This window comes from Arachis ipaensis, chromosome B3 (genome assembly GCF_059453495.1).
Source record: "Arachis ipaensis isolate K30076 ecotype BB chromosome B3, ASM5945349v1, whole genome shotgun sequence".
NCBI lineage: Eukaryota > Viridiplantae > Streptophyta > Magnoliopsida > Fabales > Fabaceae > Arachis > Arachis ipaensis.
The window spans coordinates 102231834-102259147 of NC_142438.1; the positions used below are offsets into that span (position 1 = coordinate 102231834).

A 27314-nucleotide genomic window follows, 5' to 3' on the forward strand; every position below is an offset into this window, starting at 1 on the left:
TGTTGGCCTCTGAATTATTAGCAGCTGGTAGGATGGACCTCCTTACAAGCCCAAACCACCCTTTAGCCTCAGGGTGAAGGTCTCCCCTTTTTATGAATTTTGGTCTCCCATCTGAATACCTCTCCCAGTCAGCGGCTATGACACAGATATCTGATGCTATCTCTGAAAGCTCATCCTTATCGGGGCTTCTACTTATCCTTCCCTGATAACTCTCCTCATCAAAATGAGGTGATTTCAAGTGAAGAGCTCTTGTTATGGCACTTGGGCTGAAGTCCACCTCCCTTTCTCTCATATAGCTTTTGAAGGTTAGGGCTTTGGTCTTATCCTCTCTAACTGCATTTGCATAGAATTCTTTGATGAGGTTTCCATTGATCTTCCCCTCTGGACTGGTGAGCAATTGCCACCCCCTCTGTTCGATTTTTCTCTAAATCTGTGGTGATTCATTGGCATTGATTTGGAAGATTAATTCTGGCAATATCCTTCTGGCACTTATCCGCTCAAATTCATGCTCATGAAAGGCAGTCTTGAATCTCTTGTCATCAAAAGGAGCACTCTCCATAGGCCCCTTCCTCTTTTGCCTCATTGAGCTTGATGATGCCATGACTTGAATTGTTGTTTGAGGGGGTTTGAGGCTTTGGATAGATGAAGAGTGGGTTGGTTAAAGCAATTTGTGATGAAGGGTTTAGTGTGCCAATAGAAGTGTGGAGAGTGGGGATTTGAATGTGAGGAATGAGCGTGCACTAAGGTTCTCTTATATAAGAAAATCATGAGTGAATGAAGGGTGTGGATTGCATGAATGTTTACTAGATGAACGGATGGGGTTGTGTATGAAGGAAAGACAAGGATCATCACTTTAATGAGAGTGATTGGTTCGGTCTTCAAGGGTCTTCTTTCTCCAATGTTGCATGGCAGCGTTTCCCCATGCGTTCCCTCTTGAGACATGTGTGTAGTGCTCTTCATTAAGTGGCAAAATCTCCCTCATTTAATTGTCCAATCAATCCCTTTTTATGCTTCTTTTCCTTTCCTATAAAGAATTGAAATAAGGAAATTAATATATATAAAAGAAAAATTAAAACTCTACGGCTAGAAATAAAGGAAAGAAAGGATTTGATTGTTTATTTATGAATTCCAACTAACTAACTAACTATTGGTGGTTCCTTATATGCATTTTGGTGGCACCATGAGGTGACACCAAACTTAGTTTGAAGCAATGTGATGAAAAGTTTTGTGTTCAAAGCTCCCAAGACTAGCATGCAACTTGGTTTGCTTTGAACACCAAACTTGTTCCTCACTATATTCTGCATAAGAAGATTTTCACCAATTGTTCGTTAAGTTTGGATTGAAGCTCATAAAGATAGACTTATTCATAATCATCTGAAAGCATATAAAACATGGGTTGCCTCCCATGAAGCGCTTCTTTAGCGTCACTAGCTTGACGTTTTTCTTTCATCATGGTGGTTGGTAGTGCTTAAAGTCCTCCCCTCTTGCTGTGGATTTGTATCCATTGGTTGGATCAATGATCTCCACATGTTCCAGGGAAAGAACTCTGTTGATAGTGAAGACCTTAGGTAACTGAGATGGTACAGTAGGGAGATTAGGAGGAATATCTGGGAAGTAAGATGAGACAACTCTATCCCCTGGAGAAAAATCTTCCGTAGGGATCTTCTTGTTCCTCCATTTCCTTGGTACCTTCTTCTTTATTTCTTTTGAAGTTGCCTTCCCCTTGGTGACCTCTTTTCTCCAAGGAGTTGTGATGCTGTCTTCACCTGCCTCTAGAGGTTTGGGTTCCTCCAATTTTTCCTTGAGCTGTGGCAGTTGCTGTTTTCCTTGTTCATCAATTGAGGGGGTTTCAGAATGAACTGGCTGTGCTTCAGTGCTTGTCTCCTCCTTCAGTGTCTCCTTATCGTTTGTGCTTAGTTCCTTGTCCTCTTGATCTATTTCTTGTGAGAAGTTGAAGACATTGAAGCTGAGTTGTTCATCATGAATTCTCAATATTAGCTCCCCTTTCTCTACATCGATAAGTGCTCTGGCCGTAGCTAGGAATGGTCTTCCCAATATGATTGGGTGAGTGTGACTTTCTTCCATGTCCAGAATGACAAAGTCTGTTGGGAGAAAGTACTTCCCAACCTTTAGCAACACATTTTCTACCACTCCTATTGCTTGCTTTTGAGTTTTGTCAGCCAGTCTGATAATGACATCTGTAGGCATTATCTCATTGATCTGTAGCCTCTTCACCAGGGATAAGGGCAGTAAGTTGATGCTGGCCCCTAAATTGTATAGTGCTCTGTCGAACATATTTTCACCTATGGCACAAGGGATATGAAAACTTCCTGGGTCTCTTCTTTTTGTAGGCAACTCAGGTTGAATAAGGGCACTACATTTCTTGTTCATTACTATAGTCTGCCCTCCCTTGAGTGAGCTTTTCCTGGGAAGAAGTTCCTTCATATATTTGATGAATGCAGGCATTTGTTGAATTGCCTTGATGAATGGTATGTTCACATGCAGGGATGCAAACAAGTCTAAGAACCTTGAGTATATTCTTTTTCCCACAGCACCATTGAGCAGTTGGGGGAATGGTGCATAGAGCTTCAGCAGCTCTTGTTGTGAGATTTCTGGTTCTTTGTGATCTCCATCCTCCTCCTTTGTTGAGTTGTCTTCAGGTTGTTTGCACATTTTACCTTGCTTGTCTTCAATCTCTTGATCACTTGTAGTGACCATTTTGCAATCTTCCCATCTTACTTTCTTTGCTTTTCCCTTGGGGTTTTTCTCAATGTCACTTGGGAAGCTATCAGTAGGTTTGGGAATCTTCTCAGCTAAATATCCCACCTAGAATTCCAGCTTCCTAATGGTTTCTCCCTGGTTCTTAATATTGGCTCGCACCTCCTCTTTGAACACCTTATTTTCTTGAATCTCTTGGCTTATTCCTTCAAGTAAGGCTTCAATCTTAGAGAGCCTGTCATCAATTGATGAGTGGTTCGGAGCAGATGTGCTGTTTTGGTTTTGATAAGTATGTGGAGAGTTGTTGTTGTGGGGGTGTTGAGATGTCCTCTGGGTGAATTGTTGGTGAGCTGCATTGTTGTTAGAGTTGTAACGTCTCTGGTCTTGGTTTTGATCTTGCTCACTTCCCCACCCAAAGTTCGGGTGATTTCTCCATCCAGGGTTGTAAGTCTTGGAGTATGGATCATAGTTTTTCCTTGGTGAATTCCCAATGTAGTTGGCTTGCTCCTGATTCCCTTTTGCTTCTTGGTTTACTCCTTCTTGTGTTGTTGATGAAGTGGAGATTGCTGCTACTTGGTTCATCTCCATCTTCTTGGTGAGGTCAGCCAGCTGCTGGGTAATGAGCTTGTTTTGGGCCAACAGAGCATCTACATTGTTTAGCTCCATCACTCCTCTTGTGTTCCCTCTTTCGGAAGCATAGAAGTAGTCGTTTTCTGCTACTGTTTCAATAACATCTATGGCTTCCTCAATGGTCTTCTTCTTGTTCAAAGACCCTCCAGATGAATGGTCTACTGCCTTCTTTGACTCATAAGAGAGCCCTTCATAGAAAATGTGCAGCTGGACCCATTCGTTGAACATGTCAGGTGGACACCTCCTTGTTAAGTCTTTGAACCTCTCCCATGCTTCATACAGAGTTTCACTATCCTGTTGCCTGAAGGTTTGAACCTCAGCTCTCAGCCTATTGATTCGTTGAGGAGGGTAGAATCTTGCTAAGAATTTGTTCACCACATCCTCCCAAGTTGTCAAGCTCTCCCTTGGGAAGGATTCCAGCCACTTGGCTGCCTTGTCTCTGAGTGAGAAGGGAAATAAGAGCAATCTATAGGCGTCAGGATGAACACCATTAAATTTTACTGTGTCACATATTCTCAAGAAGGTGGTCAAATGTTGGTTGGGATCTTCTTGAACACCTCCTCCAAACGAACAGTTGTTCTGAACAAGGGTGATGAGCTGTGGTTTAAGTTCAAAGTTGTTGGCATGGATTGTTGGCTTTTGGATGCTACTTCCACAATTGCCTGGGTTTGGATTAATGTAAGAGCCCAAAACTCTTCTATCTTCCCCAGCATGATTTGCTCCACCTCCTCTGCCATGGTTGTGAGTCTCTTCTTCATGATGATTTTCCATGTTTTCTTCCATGTTTGGTTCAAAGTATTCCTCAAACTGTTCCTCTTCTTCTTCAGCACCAACTACTCGTTTTCCTCTTGCCTCCCTCCTTAGTCTAAGGAAGGTTCTCTCTGGTTCAGAATCAAAGGAAGTTGAAGCCCCGCTTCTTCTCCCTGTCATACAACCAACAAGTACAAGCAGAGAAAATAGGTGCAGACAGTATTTGTGTCAGAGTTATTGTTAGTTGTGGGTGATGCAATATATCAAACAGTTAGTGGGTTAGCAAACAGAATTGAAAATAACAAAGAAAAACAAATGGGTAGAGGGAGAAGGGAAGAAGTTTAACTAAAACAAAAAGTAAATCACTCAAACAGAAAAATGAAATTCACAAAATAAAATGCTCAATCTAGTGATCTTCCAATCTACTCATTGTTGATGCACAATCAATCCCCGGCAACGGCGCCATAAACTTGATGCGGAGAAAACTTGTCTCTCAACAAATCTTCCTTCGGCAAGTGTACCGAAGTTGTCGTCAAGTAAAAACTCACAATAGAGTGAGGTTGAATTCCACAGGGATTGATTGATCAAGCAACTTTAATTAGAAGAATGTTCTAGTTGAGCGAATCCAGAAATTGGGTTGAGAGTTGCAGAAAATAAAATGGCGGGAATGTAAATAACAGAAAAGTAAATGCTAGAATTAAATGAATGGAAGTAAATGACTGAAAATAAATTGCAGAATTGTAAATGGGAATGGGGGATTTGCTCATAAAAGTAAATCGCAGAAATTAAAGAGAATGGGCAAGATTAGAGATGGGGAGTTCATTGGGCTTAGGAGATGTTGCAATTCTCCGGATCAAGTTCATTTTCATCTCTTCCTCAATCAATGCACTCATTGATCTCCTTGGCAATCTTAAGTGATTGAATTACAATTCCTTGCAATTCAATCTCTCAAATCTTGATCAATAGCCAATTCCTTGGTCAATTGCTCATGAGAAGAGATGAAGTATGGTCACTAATTATACCACATGCATTTCCCAAACCAAGTATTGAGAGGGTTACAGTCACATACCCATCCAAACCCAATTTGGTCCAGCATGAGAAAGCATTTCTAGCTTGATCTCTTCATTCCTCTTCCAAAGTTCAAAAGAGATCCAAGTTTGAATAGCTTCTCTTCCAAGATAACTACTCAATTGGATGAAGATCGAAAGCTTTCAAGTAAAATCAAGAGGAAAGATAGAAGAAGAACAATGAAAATTAGTATTGATCCATCAAATTACAACAGAGCTCCCTAACCCAATGAAAGGAGTTTAGTTGTTCATAGCTCTTGAAAATGAAAATAAAGATGGAGAATACATCATAAAACTAGAAATTGCAAAGAAAGTAAATACAAAGAGTAATTCCTCAACCTCCAGAACTATTTTACAATTCAAAGCTACTCCTATATATACTACTCTTCTCAGCTTCTAGTTCACTCTTCAAGTCTTGGGCCTTTGGATCTTGAGTTTGAAACAGTTCCTTTCTTTATTTGGGCTTGGCTTTACTTGCAGAGAGAAAGTGCGGAGTGGGCAGAGACTTAAGCTCAGGGTGTAAGGAGTGTTAATCATTTAGTGAAAGTCCAAGTTCGGGAACGTTAGTGACACTTAACATTGTCACTAACGTTCCAATGCACCCCTTTGCCTCACGTTAAAACCCATGTTAACTAGGTTAACGTGACTTTTAACGTTGCCTTGTCATCCTTCGAGAACGTTAGTGACACTCAACATTGTCACTAACGTTCCAATGTGCCCCTTCTTGCTTCACGTTAAAGCTCACGTTAACTAGGTTAACGTGGCTTCTAACGTGGCATTTGCCATCCTTCGAGAACGTTAGTGACATTCAACATTGTCACTAACGTTCCAGTGTGCCCCTAGGTCTCACGTTAGAGTCCACGTTAACTAGGTTAACGTGGCTTCTAACGTGGCCATCTTTTAGCCATCCCAACGTTAGTGACAATGTTGAGTGTCACTAACGTTGGCTCATCCTTCATTTCTCATCGTTAGCTTCCACGTGAGTGACAATGTTGAGTGACACTAACGTTGTCGACAACTCTTCATCCTCTACGTTAGTTCCCACGTTAACCAAGTTAACGTGGGAGTTAACGTGGTACTTAGCACCATAGGCCAACGTTAGTGACAATGTTGAGTGTCACTAATGTTTTCTTCTCTCCCTCCCCCTTAACGTTAGAGGCCACGTTAACTAGGTTAACGTGGCTTCTAACGTGGCCACTTATGAGTAATTGCCAACGTTAGTGACAATGTTGAGTGTCACTAACGTTGGCGACAACTCTTCATCCTCTACGTTAGTTCCCACGTTAACCAAGTTAACGTGGGAGTTAACGTGGTACTTAGCACCATAGGCCAACGTTAGTGACAATGTTGAGTGTCACTAATGTTTTCTTCTCTCCCTCCCCCTTAACGTTAGAGGCCACGTTAACTAGGTTAACGTGGCTTCTAACGTGGCCACTTATGAGTAATTGCCAACGTTAGTGACAATGTTGAGTGTCACTAACGTTGGCTCATCTTCTTTTCTCCACGCTAGAGTTCACGTTAACTTGGTTAACGTGACTCTCTAACGTGGGCATGATGGCTTTTTGAGAGTGTTATTGGCAATCACTTTTCTCATTAATTTTTGCAAGTTACCTCCCCTTTTCTTGCTCCTTTTTGGTCCTGAAATCAAGCAACAAAGTGCATCAAAGCTCTAGTCCAAGTCATGAGTAATGCAACATAATATTTGTCACTAAACTTATGCAAAATCCTCATGAAATCATGTAAAATGCACAATGTATGCTTGAGTCAAGGCATAAGTGAATATTTACCCAAAACTAGCTTATTTCCTAAAGAAATGCATGAAACTAACCTAAAAACAGTAAAGAAAAGGTCAGTGAAACTAGCCAAGATGCCCTGGCATCAATAATTATCATGAGTCAATCTCGCTTAGTTAACCCCAACCATCGAGGAGTAAGTCAAGCAAGCATAATTGACCTTAATCCATAAGTCCTAACCAACTTACCAAACTAGTTGATAAAAGGCTAGCGTCAATGGAAACAAGAGTCAACTAACTACCCAAGAATTACCACTAAATGTCAGACATTATGACTCTAGTATCTTAGGAACTCAAACCACAAGTCAAGGTGGGAAAATCTACTCAAAATCTAGAGTTGGCATTTTTACAAACACCTTGTGTGCATAAAAGTAAAACATGAAAATTGCAAAATAAAATGGAAAACTATAACCAACTATCAACAAAACCAAACATAAACAAGAAATCAAACATAAAAGAAGCATGAAACATAAAATTCATTGATCAAAACTTCAAGAAACACAAAATTGCAATTATGAACGAAGTAACTTGAACCAAAGGAAATTGAAAATAAAGACAATGTAATTAAAGAGGAATTAAAGAGTACTTACAATTAAAGATGATCAAAATTCAAAATTAATCTTGCTATAAAATGCTACATGAAAACTACATAAACCCTAGGAGAGCAATGCTACACTACTCCTACTCCTACTCCTAATTACTCTCTAAAACTATCTAAGTGAGCTTCTCCTTCATATGTGTTGATATCCCCTTCATATAGCACTTCAATTCAGCATCCAAGCGTTCCAAAATGGGCCAAGAGGCCTCAGAATTTGAGAAAACACGTGCTTCATTAATGAAATCACGTGCAGGAACCTGTGCGAAAAATCACGTGCAGGGACCTGTGCGGACGCACAGATGTGTGCGTCTGCACACTTGGCTAAAATTTGACCTATGCATACGCACAGGTGCTTGTGCACACGCACACGTGGAAATTCTTTCTTGTGTATATGCACGCAAGCTTGTGCGCACGCACAATTCACTGTGTGTTCTTTTCCTTGTTTTCTTCATGTTTTCTCCCTTGTACATGCTTTTTTCCACTTTTGGCTATCCATTCTTGCCTCTAAAGTCTGAAAACACTCAGCAAATATGTCATGGCATCAAATGGAATAAAAGTGGAATTAAATTGCTCATTTCAAGCACAAAATTGCATGTTTTCATATTTAGGATCAAATTGGGGACAAAACACAAAAGTATGCTATTTTGGTGCTTAAGTGTGAGTTCTTGTGCTAGAATCCATCCAAATCAAGCTAAAATATATCGAAAAATATTGACTCATCAGCAGGCCATCCAGAATGGAAAGCTTCCTGAGATTGTTTAGTATGCCAGGCTGTCTCGATGGCATAATGATGATAAAGAACGAGAAACCAGAAATCCTAGGAATGCTAAACCCCATGAGACCCAAGACGCCACGACTTAGGTAATAGTGAATGTAGTGGTAGGTAAGAATGGATTTCCAAAGTCTAGAAATGCGATAAAGAAATATGCTAAGCTTGCAAGTTCCGAAGTATTGAGAGTGCAAAGTTTTCCGAGTGTTCAATTTACCTCGGAAGATTTCCAATACGCCACGTTGAAAGATGATGAGCCTCTGGTAATCATGACTAGGTTGGAAAATGGAATTGTCAAAAGGATTTTGGTTGACACGGGAGCATATTCAAATTTTCTTTCCCGAAATGCTTTTGACACACTAGGTCTAACCGATTAGCACCTGAAGCCACATCTTTCTAGGGTGGTGGGTCTGGAAGACCATTTCATTAGGCCAGATGGAACGGTAGACCTTCTCTTTACCTTAGGAGAGGGAACCGACGTTTGGGTGGTGCAGGCTGAATTTGTTGTTTTGAATATTCTACAACCTACAATGTGATCCTTGGGAGAATAATGGCCAATGACTTTATGCATTTATCTCAACAAAAATTTTAGTTATGAAGTATTTGACCTCCGAAGGTCATGTGGCTACAATCCATAGAGATCAGATAGCAGCTGTCAATTGTAATAAAGCAAGTTTAACTTTGCAGGATAAGGCCAAAAACTTTATGGGAGTAGTTTTGATAGATTTGGACTCCCAAATTCAGGAGAAACCTAGGCCAGAACCCAATGGAAACTTGGAAAAATTCTAGATTGGAGAAACTATAGAGAAGTATACCATGATAAACAAGGACCTACCTTACCCTTTGAAGTAAGAACTTTAGGATCTCCTAAAAGATAATATAGATCTATTTGCATGGGAACCCTCTGATATGCTGGGAATCAATCCTGAATTTATGTCCCATCAACTTGCGATTGATCCTACGTATAAGTCGATCTCGCAAAGACATCGGAAGATGTCTTAAGACCGTGCCAGCGAGGTTAAAAAGCAAGTTTTGGGGCTATTGGATACAGGATTTATTTGGGAACTCACTTATTCAACATGGTTATCTAATGTAGTAATGGTTAAAAAGGCTAATGGGAAACGGCGCACGTGTTTAGATTATACCGATTTAAATAAGGCCTGCCCAAAAGATAGTTTTTTTCTTTATCAAATATATATAATTTGATTGATCCTGCATCGGGTTATTAGGTTCTAGGTTTCTTGGATGCATATAGTGGGTACAATCAAATACCAATGCATAAGCTAGATGAGTATAAAACGGCTTTTGTTACGTCGGAAGGAATTTATTATTATATTGTATTGCCTTTTGGTTTAAAAAATGCAGGGGCTACCTATCAGAAATTGATGGCTAAGGTATTCAAAAATCAAATTGGGAAGAATATGAACGTCTACATCGACGACATGTTGATCAAGACCAAGTCGGATGCCGATCTGATTACTGATCTACAAGACACCTTAGCGAGTCTCCGACAACATAGAATGAGGTTGAATCCTGTTAAGTGCACATTTGGGTTTCATGGTCACTCTAAGAGGTATTGAAGCTAACCCTAAGAAATGTTGAGCTATTCTCGATATGGCAAGTCTTCAAAACCTCAAAGAGGTTTAGAGGCTTATAGGTCGTCTAACGGCTTTGTCTAGGTCTCTAGGTGCTTCTGCTGAAAAAGCAAAACCTTTTTTCAACTTAATAAAGAAAGGAGTGGATTTTGCATGGACAGAGGAATGCAAAAATGCTTTCAACCATTTTAAAAACTTACTATCATCTCTTCCTGTCCTAGAAAGACCGAAAATCGGAAGGCTGTTATACCTATATTTGTCAGTAACTGATGAGTCAATGGCTTCAGCTCTAATATTAGAGGATGAAGGTAAACATCAGCGACTTATGTATTTTATCAGTAAAGTCCTTCAAGGATCAGAATTAAGATACACAAAGTTAGAAAAGCTAGCTTTTGCATTATTAACATCGGCACGACGTTGAGATAATATTTCCAAAGTCACCTAATAATCGTTCAAACTGATCAACCGATAAAAAAAGTTTTGCAAAAGCCAAAGTAGGCGGGTGATAAACCCCAATTTTGTGGTTTATCTTGTGCTTATTTTGGGGGATTTTATCACCTTTTCTCACATTTATTCAATGAAATAGCATGGTTTTGTAATTCTCCCTTAAATTGTGCGTAAGTGTAAAAACATGCTTTTTAGGCCCTTAAATTGGTGATTTTAATTCACTTTAATTTCATTCGATGTCTTGATGTGTTTGTTGAGTGATTTCAGGTTCATAAGGAAAGTATGGGATGGAAGAAATGAAGAGAAAAGCATACAAAGTGGAGAATGCATGAGGAAACAAGGATTTGGAGTACATCCACCCACGCGCACGCGCAGAAGACGCGCACGTGTGGAAGTGAAGTTGCATGGAGACGCGTACGCACAGATGACGCGTACGCGCACATGACGCGTACGCGTGGATAGGAAAATTGCCAAGCGACGCGCACACGTGACCCACGCGTACACGTCGATGCTCGCACGTGACTCACTTAAAGGCAAAACGCTGGGAGGCAATTTCTGAGCTGCCCAGGCCCAAATCCAACTTGTTTCTGAGGGTATTTCATGCAGAATTCAAGCTTGAGCAAAGGGGGAGCAATTGTTTGGATTTTTTGCATCATGTAGCTTAGTTTCTAGAGAGAGAAGCTCCCTCTTCTCTCTAGAATTAGGGTTCCTAGGGTTAATTGCATCATAGATCCATGTTTAATTCTTTGCTTTCATCTTGTTTCTTCTTTATTCTTATGCTCTAGTGATGTAACTCTCTTGCTTTCTTTCGTTAATTTTACTTTTATGCTTCTTTCACGTTTATGAATGCTCATGTTGGATTTGGTTTACATTTAATGAAATTTGATGTTTGATGTTCTTTTATTGTTAATTTGAGTTGTGAATTTTACTTTCCTTGCAATTGGTAGTTGGTAGATTTATATTTCTTACACTTTTACTATGCTTTCCTTTTATGCCTTCCAAGTGTTTGACAAAATGCTTGGTTGGTTGTTAGAGTATATTTTGAGCATTCTTGGCTTGGAAAGAGTAATTAGGTAATCTTGAGTCATGAATACCCAACTCATGTTGGTAATCTAGAGTTGTTAGTTAATATGCTTCCCATTGACTCTAATCTCTTGCTAATTCCATTAGTAATTTGATTAGGATTTTTGGGTTGAGATTAACTAGTCTTGTTTGACTTTCTCTCATGGAAGATAACTTACACCTTCTTCCACATTGGAGATGATGAAATAGGATAAATTCTTGTTAATTATTGTTATTAGTGACTAGGATAGAAAGCCTATATTCTTAACCCTTGCCATGAATGTCTCTCTTTGTTACTTGCTTCCTTTACTTGCTTGATTTACTTTTCTTGTCATTTATTTCCCTTCCCTTTTATAAACCAAACCCCTTGTTCCTTCATAGCCAATAATTGACCACTTCATTGCAATTCCTTGTGAGACAACCCGGAGTTTAAATACTTCGGTTAATTCTTATTGGGGTTTGTACTTGTGACAACACCAAAATTTAATTTGATTTGAGGATTGACTATTGGTTTGGACTATACTAACAACGGAATTATTTTGTGGAATTCCGAACCGGTATAAATCCTTGCATCAAATTAATGGCGCCGTTGCCGGGGAATTGCAATGGTGTTATATTATTGGCTATTGTGAATATTGTGAATATGGTTGTCTTTTGCTTATTTGTTAGTTTTTGTTAGCTTTAGGACTTTGTTGCTTATTTTTGTTAGCTTTTATTTTTATTTGCTATTATAAATTCTCACCCCTTTGGCTATGAGTTTGGTTCAAATTATGTTGTAGGAAATGGGAGCTACAATGATAACATGCATCAAAGATGGAACAATCAAAGGTGGAGGGAGCCTCAAATGATTGATCACCCTTTTTGGCAACAACCTCCTCCGGTCTCTTATAGGTATAATTTCACTCCTAATGCATATCAATCTAATGGATGTGGTGACCCTTATTGTGATTGTCAACAACCGCCACCATATGCCTATGAACCACCTCCCCAACATAATTTTGACCCACCTTACTCACAAGCCTCATACCACCAAACACTTCCATATGACCCTAATCCTTATCCATCATACTAACCACCTTATGAGCCATATATACCATACATGGAACCAACACCATTCCAATACAATTACTCTCAAGAACCACCTCCATATACACCATCTCCATGCCCTTACCAATATGAACCACCTTCCAACTACAACGCATTTCCCTCAAACAATGAATCCTCTCTTCCACCACCGCCCCCGATGAAGTCCTCATGCTAGAACTAAGAGACCTTGACTCTCATATCCAAAGGCAACAAGAGAGGACGGAAAAGGAGTTTAAGGAGCTAGAAGCCAAGATGGCTATCATGGCGGAAGCCATTAGCAACATATACTCATCCTGCCTAAGCTTATGCGAACAAAGCACTCCCGTTGTTGAATGTGGAGAAGAAATTAAGGAGCATAGTGAGGAAGTGAGTTTGGAGCTTCATGGTGAAGAAGAGGAACTAAAGCATGATTTGCAACAAGGGGAGGAAGTTGGGACAATTGAGCCAAAAGAAGTGGTTGAATATCTAGAAAATGTTGGAAGTCCATAGGAGCGTAGAATTAGAGAGCCCTCTTCCAAGAAGCTTGATATTGATGTTAAGGAGGGTGTACAACTTCCAAGGCATATCATGGTTGAAGATTTTGAAGAGGTTGATCAAGAAATGGATTCAATCATTGAGGAGTTCCTATCTACAATTGAATCTTCCCCCATTGGGCTTGAAATTGAGGTCAAAGAAGAAGATGCACAACCTCTCATGCCCTTGGTGAGCAATGAAGAAGAGATTGAATTGGAAGAGAGCCACCAAGAGGAAGAGGTTGAAGTTGAGGAAAGTTGTAAAGAGGTAGAGATAGTCAAGGAAGAGCATAAGGGAGTAGAGCTTGCAAGATCATTGGGACCACCCCTTCCTAAGTCACCATCCTACACAACATTCAAGTGGGTAAAATTCTTATCCCTAAGCTTTACCTTCTCACTTGAATATGGTTTGCTTGAAAATGATGGTCAACTTAGAGCTCTTTGTGGAGTTAAGAGTAAGAGAGAGTTGTGTAGTGGTTGGAAACATTACTCTAAGTTCATGATGGTTGCATGCTCAAAGTTGAATAGCAATGGTTGGTGTAGAACCAAATTGCTTGGGTCTAGGAGAATGTTTGGATGCTTAATTGAGAATTCACAAGCCTTGTCACCCATATTTAACTATGGTAGTCAAAAAGACGATGGGTGCAACAACAAGGTTTGGGACCCCAGAATTCATTTCAACAATCAAAACTCTTGGGGCCTATTGAGTGGATAATTTATACCCTTTTTGGCATTATTTTTACATAGTTTTTAGTATGTTTTAGTTACTTTTTATTATATTTTTATTAGTTTTTATTCAAAAATCACATTTCTGGACTTTACTATGATTTTTTGTGTTTTTTTGTGATTTCAGGTATTTTCTGGCTGAAATTGAGGGACCTGAGCAAAAATCTGATTCAAAGGCTGAAAAAGGACTACAGATGCTATTGGATTCTAACCTTCCTATACTCGAAGTGGATTCTCTGGAGCTACAGAAGCCCAATTGGTGCGCTCTCAATTTCGTTAGAAATTAGACATCATGGGCTTTCCAGAAATATATAATAGTCCATACTTTGTCCAAGATTTGATGGCCCAAACTGGCAATCAAATCCAGCCTAAAACATCTTGGCGTAAAATGCCCAAACTGGCACCAGAATTGGAGTTAAACACCCAAACTGGTACCAAAGCTAGTGTTTAACTCTAGGAACAGCCTAAGCATGAAAAAGCTTCAATTCTCAGCCCAAGCACACACCAAGTGGGCCCCAGAAGTGCATTTCTGCACTATATATTTTCTGTAAACCTAGATTACTAGTTTAGTATAAAAACTACTTTTAGTGATTTATTTAGAAGGTCTTGACCATATTTTGAATAATATGTAATCATAGAAGATTGTTCACGTATGGAGGCTGGCCTCACGGCCATGCCTAGACCTTTTTCACTTACGTATTTTCTACGGTGGAGTTTCTACACCCTATAGATTAAAGTGTGGAGCTCTACTGTTCTTCATGAATTAATACAATTACTACTGTTTTTTCTTCAATTCACGCCTACTTCTTCTCCAAGATATACTCTCGTACTTAATTCAGTTAAGTCAGAATGAAGGGGTGACCCGTGACAATCACCCAATCTTCGTTACTCGCTTATCCAGGATCGCGTGCCTGACAACCACAAAGCGGTCTACATAATGTTCAACGTAGTCATTGGACGACAGCCGGAGTATATTCCCTTGGGTCCCTAATCAACGATTCACATCGTCTCTCCTGACAACAGAGCATCTGAATCTGAGATTAGAACCTTCGTGGTATAGGCTAGAACCATTGGCAGCATTCTTGAGATCCGGAAAGTCTAAACCTTGTCTGTGGTATTCTGAGTAGGATTTGGGAAGGGATAGCTGTGACGAGCTTCAAACTTGCGAATGTTGGGCGCAGTGACAGTGTGCAAAAGGACAATGGTCCTATTCCAACGCTAGCGGGAACCGACAGATGATTAGCCGTGCGGTGACAGTGCATATGGATTTGTTTTCATCCGAGAGGATCATACAGCTTGCCATGGAAGGAGGTAACGCATGGTTGGAAGAAGGCAATAGGAATGCAGAGGTTCAGAAGCAACAAAGCATCTTCAGACGCTTATCTGAAATTCCCACCAATGAATTACATAAGTAACTTTATTTTATTTTATGTTTTATTTATATTTTAATTATCAAAACCTCATAACCATTTGAATCCACCTGACTGAGATTTATAAGGATGACCATAACTTGCTTCAAGCCGACAATCTCCGTGGGATCGACCCTTACTTACGTAAGGTATTACTTGGACGACCCAGTGCACTTGCATGTCAGTTACGTGGAGTTGTGAAGAAGTGTTGAGATCACGTTCATGCGTACCAAGTTTTTGGCGCTTTTGCCGGGGATTGTTCAAGTTTGGACAACTGACGGTTCATCTTGTTGCTTAGATTAGGTAATTTTATTTTATTTTTAAGATTTTTATTTTAATTTTTGAAAAATTCAAAAAAATTATTTAAATATGTTCTTCAGAATTTTTAAGAACAAATTTTAGAGTTTCATAAGATATGTTGAAGCCTGGCTGGCTGTTTAGCCATGTCTAATCTTTTGGACTGAGGTTTCCACTTATCTTTGCAAGAGCCTTTTGGTTCCCATCAATTTGGCTGTTGTATGTAATGCTCTGCTGAAACTTGGCTGGCCATTTAGCCATGTCTAATCTTTTGGACCGAAGCTTTTCACATAAATCTTGGCTAGCTATTTAGCCATGTCTAAATTTTTGGACCGAAACTTTAGACTAACATTGCATGATTCTTGGAATTCCTATTAAAAATTTTGAATTTTTTTTTTTTCAAATAATTTTTGAAAAATACAAAAAAATTAATAAAATCATAAAAACCAAAAATTTTGTGTTTTTTGTTTGAGTATTGTGTCAAATTTTAAGTTTGGTGTCAATTGCATGCCTTTAATTTTCTTTAAATTTTCGAAAGTTCATCCATGTGTTCTTCATTGATCTTCAATTTGTTCTTAATGAATTTCTTTGATTGATCTTTAAATTTTCTTGTTTGGTGTCTTTTCTTATTTTCATATGCATTCTTGGACTATTAGTGTCTCTAGAATAAAAATTTTTAAGTTTGGTGTCTTGCATGTTTTTCTTTTCTTAAAAATTTTAAAACTATGTTCTTGGTGTTCATCATGATCTTCAAAGTGTTCTTGGTGTTCATCTTGACATTCAAAGTGTTCTTGCATGCATTATTAGTTTTGATCTTAAACTTTTATGTTTTGTGTCATTTTTATATTTTTCTCTCTCCTCATAAAAAATCAAAAATAAAAAAAAATCTATCTTTTTCAAAAATCAAATCTTTTTCATTTTTTATTATTTTCGAAAATTTTCAAAATCAATTTTCAAAATCTTTTTCTTAATTTTGTTTCATATTTTCGAAATTAATACTAACATTTAATATTTTGATTCAAAAATACCAAGTTGTTACATGCCTATTAAGAAAGGTTCAATCTTTAAATTCTAAAATCATATCTTTTAGTTTCTTGTTAGTCAAGTAATCAACTTTAATTTTCAAAATCAAATCTTTTTAAATTTCCTTTTCAATCTTCTTCAAAATAAATTTCAATCATATCTTTTTCAAAATCAATTTCAAAATCTTCTCTAACTTCTTATCTTTTCAAAATTGATTTTCAAATCTTTTGCAATTAACCACTTAACTTTTTGTTTGATTTTAAAAGTTTACTATTTTAATCATATCTTTTTCAAAATCACCTAACTACCTTTCTCTCTCTCTAATTTTCGAAAACTACTAACCTCTTTTTCAAAATTCTTTTTAATTAACTAATTGTTTTAAATTCCAATTTCATTTTATTTCTCTTTTTAAATTTTCAAAAACTAACCAATAATTAAAATAAAAACAAAAATACTTTCCTTTTATTTTAACTTAAAATTCGAATTCTCTCTCTCATCTCTTTTTATTTATTTATTTATTTACTAACACTTCTCTTCTTATTATAATTCGAACCCTCTCTCCCTCTCTGTGTTCGAATTCTTCATCTTCTCTCTTCTTCATTCTACTCTTCTATTCTTCTACTCACATAAAGGAATCTCTATACTGTGACATAGAGGATTCCTATTCTTTTTTGTTCTCTTCTTTTTCATATGAGCAGGAGAAAGGATAAGAATATTATTGTTGAAGCTGATCTGGAACCTGAAAGGACTCTAAAGAGGAAGCTAAGAGAAGCTAAGGCACAACACTCTGGAGAGGACCTGACAGAATTTTTCAAAAAAGAAGAAGAGATGGCCGAACCCAACAACAATTGTGGAGATGCAAGGAAGATGCTTGGTGACTTTATTGCACCCTCTTCTGACTTCTGTGGAAGGAGCATCTCAATTCCTGCAATTGGAGCAAACAACTTTGTGCTTAAGCCTCAATTAGTTTCTCTGATGCAGCAGAATTGCAAGTTTCATGGACTTCCATTGGAAGATCCTCATCAGTTCTTAGCTGAATTCTTGCAAATCTGTGACACTGTTAAGACCAATGGGGTTAATCCTGAGATCTACAGACTTATGCTTTTCCCCTTTGCTGTAAGAGATAGAGCTAGGACATGGTTGGACTCACAACCTAAGGATAGCCTGAACTCTTGGAAAAAGTTGGTCAATGCTTTCTTGGCCAAATTCTTTCAAGCTTAGAGTGGAAGTCCAAACCTTCAGACAGAAGGAAGGTGAATCCCTCTATGAAGCTTCGGAAAGATACAAGCAATTGATTAGAAGGTGTTCTTCTGACATGTTTTCAGAATGGAACATCATATGTATATTCTATGATGGTCTGTCCGAATTGTCCAAGATGTCATTGGACCACTCTGCTGGAGGATCTCTTCATCTGAAGAAGACGCATACAGAAGCCCAGGAACTCATTGAAATGGTTGCAAATAACCAGTTCATGTATACTTCTGAAAGAAATCCTGTGAATAATAGGACAACTCAGAAGAAAGGAGTTTTGGAGATTTATACTCTGAATGTCATATTGGCTCAGAATAAAATATTGACTCAGCAAGTCAATATGATTTCTCAGAGTCTGTCTGGAATGCAAGCTGCAACAGGTAGTACTAAGGAAGCTTCCTCTAAAGAAGAAGCCTATGACCCTGAGAATCCTGTAATGGAAGAGGTGAATTATATGGGAGAATCCTATGGAAACACCTGTAATCTTTCATGGAGGAATCATCCAAATTTCTCATGGAAGGATCAACAGAAGACTAATCAAGGCTTCAGTAATAATAATGGTGGAAGAAACAGATTTGGCAATAGCAAACCCTTTCCATCATCTTCTCAGCAATAGACAGAGAATTCTAAGCAGAGCCACTCTGACTTAGCAACTGTAGTCTCTGATCTATCTAAGACCACTCTCAGTTTCATGACTGAAGCAAGGTCCTCTATTAGAAATTTGGAGGCACAAGTGGGTCAGCTGAGTAAAAGAGTTACTGAAATCCCTCCTAGTACTCTCCCAAGCAATACAGAAGAGAATCCTAAAAGAGAGTGCAATGCTATAAATATAACCAACATGGCCGAACCTAGTGAGGAAGAAAAGGCAGTGATTTTCAGTGATGAAGACCTCAATAGACGCCCACTGACCTCCAAGGAGTTCCCTAATGAGGAACCAAAGGAATCTGAGGCTCATATAGAGACCATAGAGATTCTATTGAACTTACTGTTGCCATTCATGAGCTCTGATGAGTATTCTTCATCTGAAGAGGATGAAGACATTGTTGAAGAGCAAGTTGCTCAATATCTAGGAGCAATCATGAAGCTGAATGCCAAGTTATTTGGTAATTAGACTTGGGAGGATGAACCTCCATTGCTCATCAAAGAACTGAATGATTTGGTTCAACTGAAATTACCTCAGAAGAAACAGGATCCTGGAAAGTTCTTAATACCTTGTACCATAGGCACCATGACCTTTGAGAAGGCTCTGTGTGACCTGGGGTAAGGGATAAACCTTATGCCCCTCTCTGTAATGGAGAAACTATGAATCTTTGAGGTGCAAGCTGCAAGAATCTCACTAGAGATTGCAGACAATTCAAGGAAATAGGCTTATGGACCTGTAGAGGATGTCTTAGTGAAGGTAGAAGGCTATTACATCCCTGCTGACTTCATAATCCTAGACACTGGGAAGGATGAAGATGATTCCATCATCCTTGGAAGACCCTTCCTAGCCACAGCATGAGCTGTGATTGATGTGGACAGAGGAGAGTTAGTCCTTCAATTGAAGGAGGACTACCTTGTGTTTAAGGCTCAAGGATCTTCTTCTATAACCATGGGGAGGAAGCATGAAAAGCTTCTCTCAATACAGAGTCAAACAGAGCCCCCACACTCGACTTCTAAGTTTGGTGTTGGGAGGCCAACATCAAGCTCTGAGTCTCTGTGAAGATCTCTAAGAGCTTCACTGTCAAGCTATTGACATTAAAGAAGCACTTGTTGGGAGGCAACCCAATGTTATTTAATTATATTTATTTATTTTCCATTGTTATTTTATGTTTTCTTTAGGTTGATGATCATGTGAAGTCACAAAAACAAATGAAAAATCAAAAATAAAATGAAAAACAGCATAAAAAATAGCACACCCTGAAGGACAGGCTTACTGGCGTTTAAACGCCAGTAAGGATAGCAGAATGGGCGTTTAACACCCAGCCTGGCAGCATTCTGGGCGTTAAACGCCAGAATGGGCAGCACTCTGGGCGTTTTACGCCAGAAAGGGCTATCTAGCATCTGGCTGGCGTTAAATGCCAGAAATGGGCATCTGGCTGGTGTTTAATGCCAGCAATTGGGCAGCAGAGTGGCGTTTAATGCTAAGAAAGGTAGCAGAGCTGGCGTTAAACGCCAAAATTGGCACAGAATGGGCGTTTGAATGCCAGAATGGTGTAGGGACTCAAATTCCTTGACACCTCAGGATCTGTGGACCCCACAGGATCCCCACCTACCCCACCTCTTCTTCTCTCCTCTTCACACCTTTCCATAACACTCTTCCCTAAATACCCTTGACCAATCCCATCAAAACCTCTTCCCCAAACACCCCTCACCTATCAAATCCTACCCTCTTCCCCATAACCTTTTCACCACTCACATCCATCCATCATTAAACCCCACCTACCTTACCATTCAAATTCAAACCATTTCCCTCCCAAACCCAACCCCTCATACACGGCTACCCCCTCTCCCTTACCCTATAAATACCCATCCTTACCACCTTCATCTTCACACAACATACACACTACTACCCCCTTAGCCGAATTCACACCCTCTCCATCTCCTCCATTTCTTCTTCTTCTACTCCTTTTTTTCTTCTTTTTTGCTCGAGGACGAGCAACCATTCTAAGTTTGGTGTGGAAAAAGCTAAAGCTTTTTGTTTTCCATAACCACTAATGGCACCTAAGGCCGGAGAAACCTCTAGAAAGAGGAAAAGGAAGACAATTGCTTCCACCTCCAAGTCATGGGAGATGGAGAGATTCATCTCAAAGGTACATCAAGACCACTTCTATCAAGCTGTGGCCAAGAAAAAGGTGATCCCCGAGGTCCCCTTCAAGCTCAAAAAAAGTGAATATCCGGAGATCCGACATGAGATTCGAAGAAGATGTTGGGAAATTCTCACCAACATCATTCAACAAATCGGGATCTTAATGGTTCAAGAGTTCTATGCTAATGCATGGATCACTAAGAACCATGACCAAAGTGTGAACCCGAACCTAAAGAATTAGCTCACAATGGTTCAGGGGAATTACTTGGATTTCAATCCGGAAAATGTGAGGTTAGCATTCAACTTGCCAATGATGAAAGGAGATCCTCACCCTTTCACTAGAAGGGTCAACTTTGATCAAAGGTTGGACTAAGTCCTTAGGAACATTTGTATGGAAGGTGCTCAATGGAAGAGAGACTCAAGAGGCAAGCCGGTTCAACTAAGAAGGCTTGACCTCAAACCCGTGGCTAGGGGATGGTTGGAGTTCATCCAACGCTCTATCATTCCTACTAGCAACCGGTCTGAAGTTACAATAGACCGGGCTATCATGATCCATAACATCATGAATAGAGAGGAAGTAGAAGTTCATGAGATCATATCCTTAGAACTCTACAAGGTGGCGGACAAGCCCTCCACTTTGGCAAGGTTAGCCTTCCCTCATCTCATTTATACCCTATGCAATTCAGCTGGAATTGTCATAGAAGAAGACATCCTCATTGAAGGAGACAAGCCCATCACTAAGAAAAAAATGGAGCAAACAAGAGGGCCCCCTCATGGACCTCAACAAGAGCATGAGGAAGTTCCTCATCTAGAAATCCCTGAGATGCCTCAAGGGATACATTTTCCTCCACAAAACTATTGGGAGCAAATCAACACCTCCCTAGGAGAATTGAGTTCCAACATCGGACAACTAAGGATGGAGCACCAAAGAGCCATGAGGGAGGAACAACAAAGGCAAGGAAGAGATATAGAGGAGCTCAAGCACTCCATAAGATCTTCAAAAGGAAGAACTAGCCGCCATCACTATGGTGGACCCGTTCTTTAATTTTCTTGTTCTTTATTTTCTGTTTTTTGTTCCCTATGCTTTATGTTTTATTTATGTTTGTGTCTTATTACATGATCATTAGTGTCTAAGTGACTATGCCTTAAAACTATGAATGTCCTATGAATCTTTCACCTTTCTTAAATGAAAAATGTTTTTAAATTGCAAAAGAACAAGAAGTGCATGGTTTTGAATTTTATCTTGAAATTAGTTTAATTATTTTGATGTGGTGGCATTACTTTTTGTTTTCTAAATGAATGCTTGAACAGTGCATATTTTTTAATTTGTTGTTTATGAATGTTAAAATTGTTGGCTCTTGAAAGAATAATGGAAAAGGAGAAATGTTATTTGATAATCTGAAAAATTATAAAATTGATTCTTGAAGCAAGAAAAAGCAGTGAATAGACAAAGCTTGCGAAAAAATATTCAAAAAAAATGCGAAAAAAAAAGAGAAAAAGAAAGAAAAAGAAAAAGCAAGCAGAAAAAGCCAATAGCCCTTTAAACTAAAAGGCAAGTGTAAAAAAAGATCCAAGGCTTTGAGCATTAATGGATAGGAGGGCCCAAAGGAATAAAATCATGGCCTAAGCAGCTAAACCAAGCTGTCCCAAATCATGTGCTTGTGGCGTGAAGGTATCAAGTGAAAAGCTTGAGATTGAGCGATTAAAGTCGTGGTCCAAAGCAAAAAGAGTGTGCTTAAGAGTTCTGAGCACCTCTAACTGGAGACTCTAGCAAAGCTGAGTCACAATCTGAAAAGGTTCACCCAATTATTTGTCTGTGTCATTTATGTATCCGGTGGTAATACTGGAAAACAAAATGCTTAGGGTCACGGCCAAGACTCATAAAGTAGCTGTGTTCAAGAATCAACATACTGAAATAGGAGAATCAATAACACTATCTGAATTCTAAGCTCCTATAGATGCCAATCATTCTGAACTTCAAAGGATAAAGTGAGATGCCAAAACTGTTCAAAAGCAAAAAGGCTACAAGTCCCGCTCATCTAATTGAAGCTAATCTTCATTGATAAGTTTGGAATTTATTGTATATTCTCTTCTTTTTATCCTATTTTTTTTTTATTTTCTTCGTTAAAAGTAATAATTAAAGTTCGGTGTTGTAATGAGCGGATAATTTATACCCTTTTTGGCATTGTTTTTACATAGTTTTTAGTATGTTTTAGTTATTTTTATTATATTTTTATTAGTTTTTATTCAAAAATCACATTTCTGGACTTTACTATGAGTTTGTGTGTTTTTCTGTGATTTCAGGTATTTTCTGGTTGAAAGTGATGGATCTGAGCAAAAATCTGATTCAGAGGCTGAAAAAGGACTGCAGATGCTGTTGGATTCTGACTTCCCTGAACTCGAAGTGGATTTTCTGGAGCTATAGAAACCCAATTGGCGCGCTCTCAATTGCGTTGGAAAGTATACATCCTGGGCTTTCCATCAATATATAATAGTCCATACTTTTCCTGAGATTTGATGGCCCAAACTGGCGTTCAAAGCCAGCCTAAAATATCTTGGCGTAAAACGCCCAAACTGGCACCAGAATTAGAGTTAAACGCCCAAACTAGCACCAAAGCTAGCGTTTAACTCCAGGAACAGCCTAATCACAAAAAAGCTTCAATTCTCAGCCCAAGCACCACCAAGTGGGCCCCAGAAGTGGATTTCTGCATTATCTACACTTAGTTACTCATTTTCTGTAAACCTAGATTACTAGTTTAGTATAAAAACTACTTTTAGTGATTTATTTAGAAGGTCTTTGACCATCTTTTGAATAATATGTAGTCATAGACTATTGTTCACATATGGAGGCTGGCCTCACGGCCATGCCTAGACCTTTTTCACTTATGTTTTTTCTACGGTGGAGTTTTTACACCCTATAGATTAAGGTGTGGAGCTCTGCTGTTTTTCATGAATTAATACAATTAATACTGTTTTTCCTTCAAATCACACCTACTTCTTCTCCAAGATATACTCTCGTACTTAATTCAGTTAAGTCAGAATGAAGGGGTGACCCGTGACAATCACCCAATCTTCGTTACTCGCTTAGCCAGGATCGCGTGCCTGACAACCACAAAGCGGTCTACATGATGTTCAACGTAGTAATTGGACGATAGTCGGAGTATATTCTCTTGGGTCCCTAATCAACGATTCACATCGTCTCTCCTGACAACAGAGCATCTGAATCTGAGATTAGAACCTGCATGGTATAGGCTAGAACCATTGGCAGCATTCCTGAGATCCGGAAAGTCTAAACCTTGTCTGTGGTATTCTGAGTAGGATCTGGGAAGGGATAGCAGTGACGGGCTTCAAACTTGCGAATGTTGGGTATAGTGACAGTGTGCAAAAGGACAATGGTCTTATTCCGATGCTAGCGGGAACCGACAGATGATTAGCCGTGCGGTGACAGCGCATATGGATTTGTTTTCATCCGAGAGGATCATACAGCTTGCCATGGAAGGAAGTAACGCATGGTTGGAAGAAGGCAATAGGAATGCAGAGGTTCAGAAGCAACAAAGCATCTTCAGACGCTTATCTGAAATTCCCACCAATGAATTACATAAGTAACTTTATTTTATTTTATGTTTTATTTATATTTTAATTTTCATAACCTCATAACCATTTGAATCTGCCTGACTGAGATTTACAAGGATGACCATAGCTTGCTTCAAGCCGACAATCTCCGTGGGATCGACCCTTACTTACGTAAGGTATTACTTGGACGACCCAGTGCACTTGCTGGTCAGTTACGCGGAGTTGTGAAGAAGTGTTGAGATCACGTTCACGCGTACCAGGGCTTTTTCATTTACTTAAGCTTACTTGAAGGCCTTGTACGCCTAATTTGGGATCCTGGAGGCTATTGGAAATGCAAGCATTGGTGGGGATTCAAGAAAGAGTTCAAGTATAAGCCACCATAGAAAAGCCCCGTCAAATGTCCAACTTAAAGACTTAAACTAAAAGTGCTAGGTGGGAGACACCCCACCATGGTAAAATCGTTCCTTTTTCACTTTTGTAAATATTGGTTAAATTAGTTTAATTTCATGTTTTAATTGGTTTGTTGTGTTTTGTTGGTAGTCTAGCATGTTAAATAAGGTTTTATGGTGTTTTAGTAGTTGTTTGGAGGTTTGGAAAGTTTGGTTTGGTGCAAAAACATGAAAAATTTTGAAAAACAAAGCACCAATCCACGCGTACACGTGCATCATGCATACGCGTAACCCAAGTCTTTTTAACCATCCACGCGCACGCGTCATGCACGCATACGCGTGGATTCAAATTTTCCACTTTCCAGCCATTTTCCTGAGAGTTGCGCGAACACTGTGCGTTTCGCGCAAGGGTACCGATGCGCACGCGTACCTCACGCGTATGCGTCTCTCTCGAAATAACCCATTGACGCGCACGCGTGCCTCACGCGTACGCGTCGTGTCCATTTCACCATTCCACGAACACGCGTCAATGACGGTACGCGTGGACACCCTTCCTTCACTACACTTATTTTCTTCTCTTCTTCCCATTTCTTTTCTTCTTCTTTCTTCTTCCCTTCTCCTACCCCTCATCCAACGCTTCCAACCACCATTTATAACTATTTCTTTTAGTTAGTTAATTGGTAGTTTAGTTAGTTTAGTTTTCATTTCATCTTCTCTTTCTCATTATACGTGTTGGATTATTAATCTTGTTTACTATATATTGCTGCTTATTATTAACTTGATGCTATTTTAGCATAATTGCCTCCATTATCATTGTTGGATTCTCTATTGAGGTTATAGTTGGTTACTTGGTTTTGAGTTTTTCATGTTTGACATCTTTTCATACCAAGTACATATGACTTTGCCTTCAAGTTTTAAACCCTTTTTGAATTGCATGATTTGGCCACTATGTGATTTGAAGTTTTCTCTTCGATTAGGCAATCTCTCGATGGATTGATGCGTTTGCATCTTTTCTATATTAGCTAGTTAGTTTAAGTAGTTTTAGCTTAGTTTCATTCATTTTCTTTGAAATAAACAAGCATTTTAATGAGTTTCATCTCCATGCATTCATGAACCAAGAACTAGGTGAAATTTGGCATAATCCATGCAAATGATTCAAGGAGTTTATAAATAAATTGATGTGAATGATTCCCTTGAAATTTATTTCATAGAATGACAAGAATTTGAGGAAGTTTGTTTGGTTTATGTTAGGTGATGAAGCAAGAAGGCAATGGAGCAAGAATTGGAGCAAGAGAGATTGGGAACATAGCAAGGTGATGGAGCAAGGAGGAACAAGCACGTTGGTGACTTGGAAACCAAGTTGGCAATGCCAAAACGTGTGCGCAGCAAGGAAGAAGAAGGGACGTTGTTGGCTGTGTGTTCAGCAACAATTCCAGCAACAACGCCCAACAAATCAAGCTGCCAGGGAGAAGAAGGCTTGGGCGTTGTTCCTGGCGTGTTTTGCCAATAACTTGGGCAACAACGCCAGGAAGCCACCAAAGAAGAGGCTTGGGCATTTTTCCTGGCGTGTTTTGCCAATAACTTGGGCAACAACGCCAGGAAGCCACCAAGGAAGAAGGATGGGCGTTGTTGCTGGCGTGTTTTGCCAACAACTTGAGCAACAACGCCAGGCAGCCTGACCTTTCCCTCTTCAATGGAACATAACTTGAGCTACAAAGATCCAATTGAGGTGCTTCTAGTTGCGTTGGAAAGTAGACATCAAGAGCTTTCTAACCATATATCATAGTCTATAGTGGAGCAAAAAAATTGAAGCTCAAACCAGAGGCAACTTTGGGCATCAAAACTGAGTTCAAAAAAGCAGAAAGGGCCAAGTGTTTGGCAACAACTTGGGCTGGCAACACCCAAGCACCAAGTTACTAGCCTAGGAAATTCTTGGGCATGTTGCCAATGTGCATAAAGCTGGTGTGTTTGCCAGTAACGCCAGACCATTGGGCCAGAAGCGAGAAGAATGAGCTCTGTTTCCTCTGTTTGGCAACACTTCCTCCATTGAGCCAATATTCAACAAGGATAAAGCCCACATTGCTAACCCAATTGAAGATGTCCAAATGAGTTTTAGGAGTAGTATAAATAGAGAAGGAGTTTGTACTTTAAAAGGACGGACTTTTACTTTTTAGACACTTTTACTATTACACTAGCATTTTTACTACATCTCACCCGTCTTCTATTTTGTTTTTTTTTTTTTTTTTGCAACTTTGAATTTCAGTTTTAAAGGAATACTTCTTCTTCTTCTTCTTTTTTATTCTTCTCTACACTTAGTTTAATTTTCATCTTTGTATTTATTATTGAGTTTAGAGCTATGATTCACTAAACCCCACCTTCATTAGGGGGAGGAGCTCTGTTTATTTGAATGGGTTGATAATTCTTTTCCTTCTCAATTCAAGTGGTTCATCCAAGAGGAAACTCTTGTTCGTCAAAGATTCAACTACATTCGAGAGAAGGGTTGAATCTACATGAATTATATGGTGAACTTGAGAAAGGAGCCATGTAACTCAGTTTAGAGTCATCCTTTCATGATTTCTTCGATCAATACACTTTGGTTTGGTATGTGAGATGTAACCTCCCTCAGTTGAGATTTTGGAAGTTGTGTGGCCTTGGATTAGAAATTGAACTTCACCTCTTCTCATGACCAATTAGATCACGAGAGTGGCAATTGATTGTGTTGAAGAGAAATTAAATTGCCAAGAGATTGGGATCCAATTATTCACAATCCGCCATGGATCTATACCCATGATTGAGAAGGAATTGAGTAACATCAATTCATGACAATTTACA

General features: G+C 39.1%; 1 non-coding gene across 1 annotated transcript; it reads left to right on the forward strand.

Annotated features, from left to right (window-relative positions):
* Positions 1-3574: 3574 nt before the first annotated feature.
* On the forward strand, positions 3575-3678 carry LOC148571833 (small nucleolar RNA R71). The gene has a single exon (XR_015880366.1). It is a non-coding gene; the product is annotated as a small nucleolar RNA R71 (small nucleolar RNA).
* Positions 3679-27314: the final 23636 nt, after the last annotated feature.